The sequence below is a fragment of the Montipora foliosa genome, chromosome 6, assembly GCF_036669935.1.
Source record: "Montipora foliosa isolate CH-2021 chromosome 6, ASM3666993v2, whole genome shotgun sequence".
NCBI lineage: Eukaryota > Metazoa > Cnidaria > Anthozoa > Scleractinia > Acroporidae > Montipora > Montipora foliosa.
This window is the reverse complement of record NC_090874.1, coordinates 31,493,707-31,506,206: the sequence shown is the minus strand read 5'-3', so window position 1 is coordinate 31,506,206 and position 12,500 is coordinate 31,493,707.

Sequence of the window (12,500 nt, the reverse complement as noted above, 5' to 3'; positions counted from 1 at the left end):
AAAATAAACAATATAGTGATCCGATGATCCAAGGCTGTCACAAACATCCATGTCCATTAAATTTTCGGGACAGTTTGAGATAACTAAGTCGAGTATCGCATCTCCGCGAGTTGGCGTATCAATAGATTGTGTGAGACAAAAGTAGTTCATGATAGTATCACAGAAATAATCAGATAGAGAATTAGGCTGGAATGGAGCTGTTAAATTCCAGTCAATGTCGGGGAAATTGAAGTCACCCGTTAAGATAATTTTAACCTTCACAGATAATAAATGAACTTTTTCCAATGATTTATATAGTTCCTCAAGATACTTGATATCGCTGTTCGGGGGCCTGTAAAATACTCCAAAAAAATATGAAGTAGAACCACGGACAGGAATTTCGCACCACAATATCTCACATTCGGTCTCCAGATCACAGCGACGAAAACAATGAAAGGTCGACTTGATTGCTAATAGGACTCCACCACCTCTGCTCTCACGGTCTCTACGATGAACGATGTATGAATCAGGGAAGATTTCGCCGTCGTTGACACCATTATGCAACCAGGTTTCTGTAATGGCAACGATATCAGGATTCACTGGAGAAACATGCGTCTGCAGCTGAAGTCGCTTGTTCACAATACTTCTAGCATTAAATGATGATATTTTAATGCTATCAGAGAAAGGGCCAGGATTCAACTGAATGTCGTTGGCAGTGAGCAGGAAAAGTACAAACAAAATCATGAATCACAAAGCGTTAACTATGGTATCGGTCTTTCGAGTGAAATTTACTTTGGAATTCACCAGTTTGTCAATGAATTTTTCTTGCCGGACCGCATGAGTTTTAAAAGAAAACAAGCACACCCTCAGCGAGCGAATGGAAAAGGAAAAAGGCCATTTAAGAGTCAACTGTCAATAGCCAGCGAATAGGATTAAAATTAGAAGCCATGAAAAAAACTTAGTTCAAGGTCAAAGAAGAGTTTTACTAATGTATTTTATTCCACTTTATCTCTGAAAACGAGATTATTCACATTTTGATGTATTTCATTGAAACACGCCTGCTTGGCTTGGAACAAGAATCGGCAAAACACGGCAATGCAACCAAGACAGAACGAACTTCAAACAAGATCCGCTCCAACACTTAAATAACGTGTAGGTGCTTTAAACAAACTTCTGAAAACACAAGCTAGTGAAATTTCCCCCTAATTTTACGAGAACTTATTGCGATTACGTGTTTCTAACATTAGGGCAAAATTTTCTTGTCGTCAAGACACCTCGAAAACCAGTTGGGCAAGCCGATTAACACTTGTACGATCGCATTTTAGAGCAAAACAAACAAACAAATCAACTTTTCCTTTATGTCCAAAAGAGTACAGATAATTGTTACTTAATTCCAGTTGACACTAAAAATTCGATTTTCATTCCTGAACAAAGGACAAACTGATTAAACCACTTTTTGAATATAGCAAACGGTTTAGTGCCCAAGGAAAGAATTTGTGGAGTAAATTCTTGCAGCAAGTATTAGCTGTTATATCCTGGTATTCTGTTTTGTCGTTGTCGTTTTCTTTCGCTCTCCTTTCGTTTCTGTTCTAGTCATAGGTCCTCCAGGCATCATGTAACTTTATCAGAGATCCTAAAGATATGGCAAAAATTGCAATACAGAGAAAAAAGTAGCTCTAAGCAAATTAAAAATAAACACTCAGTTCAAGTTTATATCCCTCCGATGCTTGACTTGAATAACTGCGTAGCCGCCAGTGTGGACCACAGCTACCATGATATTATACCTGCCAACTCTTTCTGAAATATAGGCGTGAGATTTTTATCCTGGGAGTGCTGGGATTTAAGAAGACGACACGATCATTTCCGAAGATTCCCGAAGAAGTTCGAAGTCTTCCGAAGACGTCCTAAGTCTGCCGAAGGCGAAGTTATCGAGAAAACGCTTAGCCACAAGGACCGACGTCAGTTGATAACATCAGCGCTATAGTTCTAAAAGCGGAAAGTTTTTGGACTGACATGGTCATTTTTTAAGGCAGTTGTGATGTTGTTGGTCCCAGAAACGGCTATAAAGCTTTATTCTAGCTGCTAACGAAATATATTCTTGTAATGTAGTGGTACAATTGCATAAAGGAAATGACACAGAACGAATGCGTTCGACGTAATTTAAATAGTAAACTACATTTTTCACAGAAGACACCTTAGCTCGACTATACGTGGCTATACTTCCATACAATTTAACTCTCCAAAATTTGCGGTGCGTAAAAGTAAAACTCGACAGCTCCCGCAAGCGAACGAAGACGTCACATCATGTACGAAAACTCGGAAGCTAGCACCACGGGGTTAGCACATACATTTTCCCGCCTTATCAGCGACCTTAATGACCTTGAGGGTGTCTTTTTTACCAAATTTGCATACTGTGACAAAAGCGGAAACAGCTCTCGCATTTCCCAGTCCCAGTCTTAGGACGCGTATAAACGCGAGCTCGCTCCCGGTGCTTTTCACTTCAAAAATCAGAGATCGCGAGGAAGGTATTGTCATTTATTCATTTTACACATGGTTTTCGTTCCTTACATGGATCTGAGTTAACGTATTTTTGGAAATTGTGTCAAGCAAGACGGTAATAACTCACATTTTTCAATCAGGCGTGAGAAATTGGCCCGCAAGCGTGAGCCGGCGTGAGATCGAAGTTTTCAACCCGCAGGCGTGAGAGTTGGCAGGTATATGATATGTCAAACTGGATTGAAACCAGCGAAAAATGCAGAAAGAAAACACTTTCCTAACCGTTTTCCACCTGGACACAAAAAGTGTTGACTGTGTAAATATTAAAGTTGACGTAGCATGGCCATGTAGCCGCGTCGAGAGACAGAAAGCGCACGAAAAATGAAGCCTCGCTTATGCTTAGGTGAGTTAACCTGGGTTGAGTCCGCAATCCAATCGAAAACCAGTACCTGGTCAGCGGTCAACTTCAGGTGTCAATTGATCAAAACATGGATGTCCAATATCAAAGATGTATGGTAGCATGACACTGGTCACATTGGCATACATGGAGGGTGGACGTAAGCACGGACAGACGGTCGATAACGTCATGGTTATAAAACCAAAATTTCTCGCATCAATGGGTTACCATATTTTCTTAAGTATGGTGCTCCGCTACAAGGGTAGGCAAGCCTTTCCAGGAGCAAACAGAGTCCGTCGTCTTAGTAAAAACACTTTATATCCCTACGATGCTTGACTTGAATAACTGCGTGCGTACCACAGCTATCATGATATGTCAAACTGGATTGAAACCAGCGAATAATGCAGAAAGAAAACATTTTCCAAACCGTTTTCTACCTGAACACGAAAAGCGTTGACTTTGTAACAACTAGCTGTAACAACTATAGTTGATGTAGTATGGCCATGTAGCCGCGTCGAGCCACAGAAAGCGCGCGAAAAATGAAGCCTCGCTCCTGCCTCGCTTATGTTTAGGTGAGTTAACCTGGGTTGAGCCTGCAATCCAATCGAAAACCAATACCTGGTCAGCGGTCAACTTAAAAAAGCTGACCTCGGTGTGCTCTACGCTTGAGCCCGCGATATAGTCACGTGATACTGGTCAGCGGATACCTTATTTTGACAGGTGTCAAATGATCAAAACATGGATGTCCAATATCGAAGATGTATGCTGTAAACTAGCATGATACTGGTCACATTGGCATACATGGAGAGGTGGACGGACGTACGTACGGACGGTCGTGAGGTCATAGCTATAAAACCAAAATTTATTGCATTGCTGGGTTACCAGCGCGCCGTGCGTGCCTTCCTGGAAATCCACGAATAAAAGCAAAGCAAAGTGTCAAATGAAAAAAGTAGTGGTCAGAAGAACTCACGGCATTTGCGCGAGTAAAAAATCGCGATAAACCCTGGGCTCTTGTTCCGGAAAGGATGGCGTTAAAAAAGAGCTCAAACGAAAAGTTGTTCCAGAAGATTCTTGCAGAACTCATAGAAGAACTCAACGATTAACGCAGGCAGAAACTAGAACAGCTGAAACAGAAAAATTAAGCAAGAATGGAGGAAGATTCACTCCTATGCTGCGAGCAAGCCCTCTCTCTGCGTCTCCCCCAGTCCCTCGGAGAGCCTGCTGGCAGACTAATTCGTTCCAAGATCCGCTACTGCCAGTTCCATTTGCGTACAAACGTACTCATTTGTCCTATTAGTATGAATTTAAAGTGCCAATGTGACCAAGAAATCAATATTCTTATTTTTCTTTGGATTTCAAACATATGTTAACTAAACAATAAGCGACCAAAGCTTTTTTATTTTAACTGGAATTTTAGCCGTAGCCGCCAGTGTGGACCACAGCTATCATGATATGTCAAACTGGATTGAAACCAGCGAATAATGTAGAAAGAAAACATTTTCCAAAAAGTTTTCTACCTGAACACGAAAAGCGTTGACTTTGTAACAACTAGCTGTAACAACTTTAGTTGATGTAGTATGGCCATGTAGCCCCGTCGAGCCACAGAAAGCACGCGAAAAATGAAGCCTCGCTCCTGCCTCGCAGGCCCTCTCTCTGCGTCTCCCCCAGTCCCTCGGAGAGCCTGCTGGCAGGCTAATTCGTTCCAAGATCCGCTACTGCCAGTTCCATTTGCGTACAAACGTACTCATTTGTCCTACTACTATGAATTTAAAGTGCCAATGTGACCAAGAAATCAATATCTTATTTTTCCTTGGATTTCAAACATATGTTAACTAAACAATAAGCGACCAAAGCTTTTCTATTTTAACTGGAATTTTCCTATTTAACGGTCATTACTAACTTTAAGATCTTGAGAGGATAAAATGACGTCAAAGGCTCACTAGTTTAAGAATGCAATGGGTGTGTACGCCTCAGAATTAATATGCGGCACAAGAGTTTTGGGCTGTCAGACTTTTAAACTCGCGGTTTGCATATATAACAAGCTGCATTCACACGCTGAAATTTTAAGCAAGTGGGCCTTTGACGTCACGTTCCCTTGGACATGGTGGATCCAACCATCTGAGGTCCAATCGGTCACTCTTGAACGTAAGTAATGGCGGACATTGAAATCCAAAGCTTACACTCAAAGTAAACTGCCCTTCATTTGGATAAAAGTCAAAGCTCAAAATGTTGGCGCTAAGGTGTTAAGCAAACACATTTTCAAAATCTGAAGTTTTTGTCACAGGGGCACTTTAACATGGCCAATTTTCCAGTATCTGGCCGTCTCGAATTCACATTAGACGAACAATTGGTCAGGCGATTTGTTGTTTAATATGGCAAAGGATTACATACAGTGCAAGTAAGGCGATGAAGTATGGTTTTTAAATTTAACAAATAAATGATAAATATATTTGTCTCGGAAATCCTTTTCTCCTGCCAACAGAATAGCGATGAAATTTACAGATTAAGCTAATGTAAGTGAAGGAGCTGTTGACTTGGAAGGACCACTGAGAGAGTTTTTCACTTTAACCCTCTCGCACATCCATGATTCCCAGTTGTTCTGTGGACGGGAGAATTTAAAGTCTCTATCCTTTATCAAAATGTCTCGACAAAGATGATTATTGGTCAGCACGAGTTATGTTTGCAATGTCCATATGTCATGGAGGACCAGGGCCACAGTTGCTGTCACCTGTTATGTTCGAAGCCATTGTTACCGACCTATCCAAGGTAGTCGTTCCCTTTGAAGATATATATGATGAGGACCTACGGTCAGGCCTGCAAACCCTTCTGGATTCTTCTACACCAGAGGAAGCCACGCAACCCCCACAAGCAACTTCTTGCTCTAGCAGGGGCTTTGATCCCAGTTCGAGTACTGAGCGACGTTGTTACCATTGTAGAGTCAACTACCAGGTTTGTCCTTAGGCGAGCCTGGCCAGCTATTGAGAGCTTTCAAAAATGTCTGTCAGCACTTGGAGTGCTTAAGAGTATCAAGGCGCATCCGGCAACCTTTCGGCCAGTATTTTGCAATGAGCCCAAAGAACGTACGTCACAGACTATGGAGAGTTTGTTCACAGTCAAGACAAGTCCGATGGGATCAACCAAAGTAGTAACTGAAAGCTTGGTTTTCTCTCGTTGGCACGATTACCTCCAAGATATCGAGGGAGGAGACGATTCCATAGCCATAAGCGATATTTTGTTTTTCACTACATGTTGCAAAGTCATACCACCACGCAAAATATGCCCAGAGTTTCTACACGATTCGGGAGAATATGGTCAATCAAGATTTCCGAAGGCCAACACGCGCTCAAGCGTGCCGGTGTTGCATGGAACATACGAGAGCTTTAAGGCGGACATGTCATTCGGAATACAAAATGGTACAGGATTTGGTACCGCTTAAGGACTTTTTTCTCACCTACTGCGCAAGGATTGCTGGATAGCTAACCCGATGAGATACTACTAAGATGAACTACGCTTTTCAACATACTTCAACGCCTTTTACTTGTTTTTTAAATCTAGATTTTATCTCGAAGTTTAGATCCCGTAAAGAGCTAATTTTATTCACGTTTGGAAAGAGAGGTTTCGCTTCTGTTGAGATTAGTTTCGCCTTGTTTGTTTTCTTTATTTACACAGATCTATTACGTTGAGTTGTCGTGGTTTTCAAATCGGTTTTCTCGTCTACGAGGATTGAATTTAAACGTATTTGAAAATGTTAGGTTTCAGTTTTGGTTTCGCCAGGAAAATCACTTGGGGTTTTATTAACCATAAGACTTACATCTGGAACTGTCATGGCAATTCTTTTGTTCTTCTTGACGTATCCATGGAAATTTCCCAGAGGCAATTTTCCTTTGGGCAGATCGGTTATACATAAAAAATTGCTTCCCCGTTGAAAAAGCCACTAACCCAAGCCGAAAAATGGCTAGTAAAACCGCAGCTATTACATGGCCGCTTGGGGATACGAATTTTATCTTCTCGAGAGTTTCCCGATAAGTATACATCACGATTCGTAATACTTTCCATCGAGTTTTAAAAACATCAAGATGCGTGATAACAATGACTTTTAACGCCCAGGTCTTTATATATCTACATCATTCGTGATATATATACATCAAGATTCGTGATATAGACATCGAGGTTTGAGCACTTTTTACATGAGGACAAGAATACCGCTGGATTAAAAGAGTGAGGAGTCGTGTCTCTTCGTGAATGGGAGTAGAAATATGGCGGGAAACCGACTCGGGCCGGCGAGTTCGTCGCTTCCAAACGAAGAAGCCATTTTTTCCGGGCAGCACTAAAAGCCAGAATCCGGAAACCGGAAACCAGAATTATCCACAAGTCGCGAGAACTACAACAACTTATCCACTGGATAAATCACTACTAGCTTACTGGATAACTCAATTGGTGTTGCTTGTGTTTAGCCGGTGGATAGCGTTATCCACCTTATGAACAATCCAGGCCTCGGTTCTTGTGAATCATGATTATCATCAAGTCTTCTAAGGGGAAATCACCGTTTGAAAGAAGACATCAAGTAAATTGATGATCATAATCGAAATTTGTTTATTATACTTGGTCAAGTTTACGTAAAAGTAATAATCAAATAATGAAATTTATTAAATAAACAAAGTTGGTTTTACCGTCTTTCCTTCCTTTTATTATGTTCTTGTATGTCATTCTTATACTTCTTCCTTTTGCTGGCTATTACCACAGCCTCCAAAATAAGAGATTATGAACGGGCTATGTTACGTTATTTTAGGTGGCTGAAACCACTTTCAACACTTTCAATAGACCTTGTTATTAGAAGGATTGACACAACCACACTTTATCACACAACAGCAACGTTATGGTACCATGTGAAACAGCAATTATTTTTTAACTAGACGCTAGATGAGCGTACACTAGGTTGCCTGTGGTACGTGTTACTCAGAAGGGACTGAGTTGGGTGGTATTGAACTGCAGTCTTCCAGTCAATTTTTTTCAAGTCGGGGGTCAGTAAGACCATTTAAGGGGTCACCCAGAAGTCGTGCCAGCAGAGGCCCCTTGCCTCACACGTTGAAACGACTAAACATATCTTTTTCTGAGGTTGAAAACTTGGCTACCAGCCTATTAATCATTTGTCAGAAAGAAAAAATTACTGTCATCTTGAGAAAAAATAGGCACACATCGCGTACATGTGGTAGTGCAGTAACACAACGCTTTATTCCATATAGGCCACTTTGGAAAATACCATAATAATCTTTGTCTGTCCCCCCAAATTTTGCATAAGCATTGTTTCCAGTTTCTCTTGGGACTTACAATGGTCCAAAGAGACAACAAGAACAATGCTCATGCAAAAAATGGGGGGACAAACAAGGAGTATTATGCTATTTTTCGAAGTGGCCTATTGTCAATTGAGCTGCGTTTTGCCTTCCAGGATATTCAAGTTCAATATGTAGCTCTAATAGTACACGATATTGTTTTGGTATTGTATATCATTGTCGTGTCAATAGCCCCCTGATAAAAAAAGTTACTAAAAAAAGTACTAAACCCAGAAAGATTGAAGAAAATAAAAGGGAATCGAAAAACATTGGCTTCTAGGCTGACATGTTGATCATTTGCAAGTTCCCTCACAACTTCTTTTCACCACACGTTTAGGCGTGCACTCTGAGCATCTGACAGTTTTGTAATACAAAAGTTCCCTGTGGTTAATCCCTATCTGGTGGGGTTAGTACCTGGATGGGTGACCTAAAAAATATACCAATTTGTAACAGAACCATACAGTAGGACCGAAAATTTTATTTTAACGCCCAAAAATGCGAAGTAAGCAAGGTACAGATTTTGTTAGCTTGCTTTATGCAAAACAAAGATTGATGCAAAAGTAAATGAATATTGATACACAGTTTTTAGGAAGAGCAGAAGGAAGTTTTCAGGATGGTCGATCGAGAATAAAATATTTTGCCATCAGCAACTTAATTAACGACATGAAAACAACATTAAGTTTAACCGAGAATATGAAAAGTTACCATCAGCGAAAAATATTTTGCGAGATTTTTGCTTCGTTCAATTTTGTTGTTATACTTTTGGCTGAACAAGAAAATCGCAAAATCGAAAGTGACATCGAATTCAGAGGGCGCCGTGATCAAGTTACCGCGGCGTGTTTACTCGCGAAACAGTGAAGCATCTGTGTCAAATGATGGCAAGACATCAGGTTTTTGTTTTTGTTAGTTTTCTTTTTCTTTCAAGTGTTATAAAGTTTGACAAGAAATGTGCGAATTCAACACAAAGATCACAATCGCCCAACTCTTGTGGTTGACCATTGTTTCTGCAAGTCAAACATTTACTCGATTTTGGGGCTTATTTGGTTGAAACTCAAGCACGCTTCCAGCAGACCTGTTTATTTTTGTGACTTATGCGCTGCTTACAGTGCACTACCACAAAATTCCTCCCGTATCACATTTCAACACACGTATGCAAATTTGTTCGAAAATTACACAACATGATAATTTCACAAAAGGTGGAAATCTCACAAAAATCTTTTTCAGCGAAAAATTTATTGAAACAAACAACATATTTTCTATTAGAGGCAAAAGACCCTTCCTATTTCAATTGCGTGCGTGCAAACGAGACTCACAATCGGTGTCACAAGGCATATGCAATTAAATAAATTTCTGACAGTTCACATCAAACACTTTTCGAAAGAACCTTGACCGTAAATAATAAAGCACAAAAGACACAACCAGCTTTCATTCAAACAATTTTTCACTGTTACATTTCCTTTTTTTTTCCTTTGCAGAGTTGAGTACAAAATGAATGTAACTTGCCAGACAACTTATATGCGACTTCAGTAAACACTGTGATGTATTCAGTGCGTTCGATTCCTTCAATGCTTGTTAAATCCATAAAAGAATTGCCACTTGATTTCAGTGTTGTATATAATACCAAGTTAGTAAAATATTAGAAACAAAGCTCACTTGATATCCAACGGCGAAAAATGAAATTGTTGTCGAAGACCATTACTCGTCGCTTTAGAGATTTCAGATATTCATTTTTCACCGCCTGTCTTGTTTTCCCAATTGACGTTCCATTCTTGAGCTCCATAAGGGTATATTTTGTTTAAAGATGAACTAAAACGCCATTCGCGTTACAATGACTTTCGACGCCATTGCAGGTTAAAACTTAAATGTTCTCCTGTATGCACCACAGAAATCTACGCATTACCCCAACGCATTTTCTAACTGGATTGCCTATGGCAACCCAGTAACAAGATGCAGTCATTTTTGTGACGTGAATTTACCGTGGCAACAGGAGATCCTTGCAAAAACACCCTTTATTTTGGCTTTAGTTGCTCATATCTGAAAAACGAACTCGGTGACCCCAATTTTTTATTGCACAAAAGTGATCAGCAGGCCAAGATGAAACTCTCTGCAAAGCCTGTGGAGCGGATTCAGAGCTACCTTAAATTTTCAATTATTTAAGGTGGCTCTGAATCCGCTCCACATACTATTTTTAAACTTTGCAGAACGTTTCATTTAGGCATGCTGGTTACATTTCAGAAATAAAACATGGGGTCACCGAAGCTAAACCCAAAATATGAGGTGTTTTTGCAGGGCTTTCCTGTTGCCACTATAAATTCTTCCGCCACAAAAATGAAAGAATATTTTCAGTAATAATTGGTGTTTGATATGGTACCACAACATTGCTTTTAAATGATAAAGTGTTGTAGTGTTAATTCTTCAAATAAGAATGTTTCTCTCAAGTGTTGTAACTGGTTTGAACCACCTTAAAACTCGAAAATGGTAATATGGAATTCCTTTACTGAGAAAATTATCGTTACATCACACACATGATGATTCTGAGTGAAACTAACTTTTATCCAGGCGATTTGCCCTAAACTTATGAAAAACGTCGGTCCGAATTTTTTTCAGGATTACCCAAATGCAACCCGTTTCAATCTTGTCCGATGATTTTTGCCCTTCCATGTTTCTCTTTCCTTTTGCTGCATTTCTTTTATGTTGTTATACAGTTTTAAGTGGTTATTGCATTGTTTCTTTTTGGGTAATTTGGGTGTCATGAAATTACATAACTCGGAAGCCCATGGTATGTTCAAACTGCGAAAACACGGAGCAAAAACCTTTTAACTCAAGCCCAGCATATCATCAATTGTCGACCTTGAAGCGCAATATTCATCTGCCTTTCGGCAGAATCTTCAAAACTTGCTTGTTTCCCGGCCTATTAAATGCTACTGGGACGTCTCGAAAAAATTTAACTTCGATAAACAATGTAGATTTTAAACCTATAATTGACAGCTTCAGTCGCGCCCCATCACTTACGCAACACATGTGCCAAGGCAGGTGATGTAAAACAAGGAAAATGAATTAAACAGGTTTTAAGTTTTCTTTATTGTAATGTGGACTGCCTTAGCTTGATGACGCCATCACCACGCTCAAGTCTTTATATCCAGAATAACAAGGTCAGATCCTTTTTACAGTTTACATTTCCTCAGAGTTAAATGCTTGAATGTGAGGATCATAGCAGAGCGTACAAGGAGTGGATAAGTTGTTGTAGTTCTCGCGACTTGTAGATAATTCTGTTTTCGGAAAAAATAGCTTCTTCGTTTGGAAGTGGCGAACTCGCTAGCCTGATTCTCAGACGTCCGAGGTCGTTCGCGGCCACTTCGCTTGATACGAACTCGCCGGTCCGGATCGGTTTCCCGCCATATTTCCAAGACACGACTCCTCACTCTCTAAATCCAGCGGTATTCTTGTCCTAATGAAAGAAGTGCTCGAATCTTGATGTATATACAGCTGTTTCGAGAAAGGTTGTCCAAAAGAAGCGTAGGGGCATTTGCGACGATGCCGAAAGGTAGTATGGGGGTCATTCAACTTATGGTGAACGCCCAGAATCGAAGATGCCACGATCGTCCAGTGAAGACCTACGGTGGCGAGCTATTTGGATGAAAGAGTTTTGATGAAGTAGCAGTACGCGCAGACTTATGTTGAAGCTCTCTCCCGCCATCACGCTACCAAAACACGTCCAAAAAGAAAAGGGTTCAGAAAAGTCGTCAGAATCATGCTTTCTCTGTGAATCCTAACCCTTTGTTACTAATTCATGGCCTGGATCATTTGACTGAATTTTGAAACTCGCTCGTATCTCAATGTCAGTAACATAACGGGAGCATGTATTTCTAGGTGACGTTTTCGATAGCATTGCCGCCATGTTTTGGTTGACTCAAACTGACAGTTTACCATAATGCCTTTCGGCATTGATGCGTACGCTTTTATGCTCCTTTCTCGAAACAGTCGTATATCACGAATGATGTAGATATATGAAGACAAAGGCGTTAGTAGTCATGCTGTGTATGTTATCACGCATCTTCATCTGTCTTCATGTGTTTAAAACTCGATAGTCACATCTTGTTTGGAAATAATCGGTGTTTCATATGGTACCATAACATTGCTGTTACGTGATACAGTGTTGTAGCGAGATAAACTAAGTATAAAGCCAGGATCCGAGCCAGGATCCGAGCCAGGATCCGAGCCAGGATCCGAGCTAGGATCCGAGCCAGGATCCGAGCTAGGATCCGAGCCAGGATCCGAGCCAGGATCCGAGCTAGGAT